Genomic DNA, 1314 nt, shown 5'->3' with positions numbered 1-1314 from the left:
CCCGTTACGAGCTTCTTCTCACAGTGCTGCGGACCCGCCCCCTAGGTAACAATAGGGTTAGACAATTCTTAAGTATACTGTGTACTGTCGGACGAGGTCGTCCTATAGATGGGAGAGGGAGGGATATAACAAGACAAGGTGGCTGTGCTGTGATGGGCTATACTGGGCTGGTAGAGCGGTAGCAAGGTGAAAAAGTTGTCTAGTCACATGTCAAACCTAAATGGGCTGGCAGAGAGGAGGTACGGAACAGTTTACAGTGCTGGCAGTGTGCCATTCATTTTTTTACAGATTGAGCAGAGTATTATGAATTCCATGGCTTTTAGTGCCGTCTACCTAAATCCTGAGAGTGTTTTATCAGTCCTGTCCTGTTCCTCGATGCTGCCGCTGTGCTAGGTGTTCGTAGCCCTAGCCGCTGCCTCTCTGGGTGGTGTTGGTGGTGTTGTTGTCAGTATCAACCAGAAACGCGTTCCCGATTCCCGATCTGCTGGACAGGCCTCTGTGCGTTGTTGCACGTGCACGCCAAACCCTGAAGTGCTCTGTTACAATATAAGAAGAATCTTAGTCTAGCGTCGACGTCTTAGCTAATCATAAAGCTATTCTCTACTTTAAACTTCTTCCATTATATTTCTTTTATTATCGCTCGCTTCCTTAACGACCTCGCTTAAGACTTAACTATAATCTTCGTCTATTCTCTTAGAAATATTAACTCTTCTTTATACTCTTTAAACGCTCTATAAAGTTATTTAATTATCTCTTATTTAATCCCTTTAAACTTAAGCTCTTCAACGCCTCTAGATCTTCACTACGCTTCGGTTCTTATATAACTATCTTATAGATCTCTAAGGCGATAGCGAAACGATTCTCGATATCGATTTAAGTATTAGATAAGATAATTTATAAGTGAGTCGTCTCGTAAGTTTTCGCATTAATAATCGCTAAAGAATTTTTAATTACTTAGAGCTTATAACTACTAATATTCTACTAAAGATTAGATTTTAGCTATATTTCCCGAGATAAAATACTAAAAATATTATTCTTTAATCATCGAATAAAGAAATTAAGTATTATCTTAGTCGTATTTAATCTATCTTATATCATCGGCAAATTTTCCCGCGCGACCCTGAGAGCCCTGGGCTGCCCTGGGCTGTCAAGGTAAGTCTGCGTCTTACGTAGCCCATGAGACCGCTGGGCTCGCTGGGCTACTCTAAGAGAGCTCATAGGCTACTCTAAGAGGGCCCTGGGCTAATATAATAATTTATAACTTTACGAATATATAATTATACTAGTCGGTTAAACTAGTACTAATAAAGATTA

This window comes from Cladophialophora psammophila (genome assembly GCF_000585535.1).
Source record: "Cladophialophora psammophila CBS 110553 chromosome Unknown aczJe-supercont1.18, whole genome shotgun sequence".
Taxonomy (NCBI): domain Eukaryota; kingdom Fungi; phylum Ascomycota; class Eurotiomycetes; order Chaetothyriales; family Herpotrichiellaceae; genus Cladophialophora; species Cladophialophora psammophila.
Note: the sequence above shows the minus strand (reverse complement) of the source record.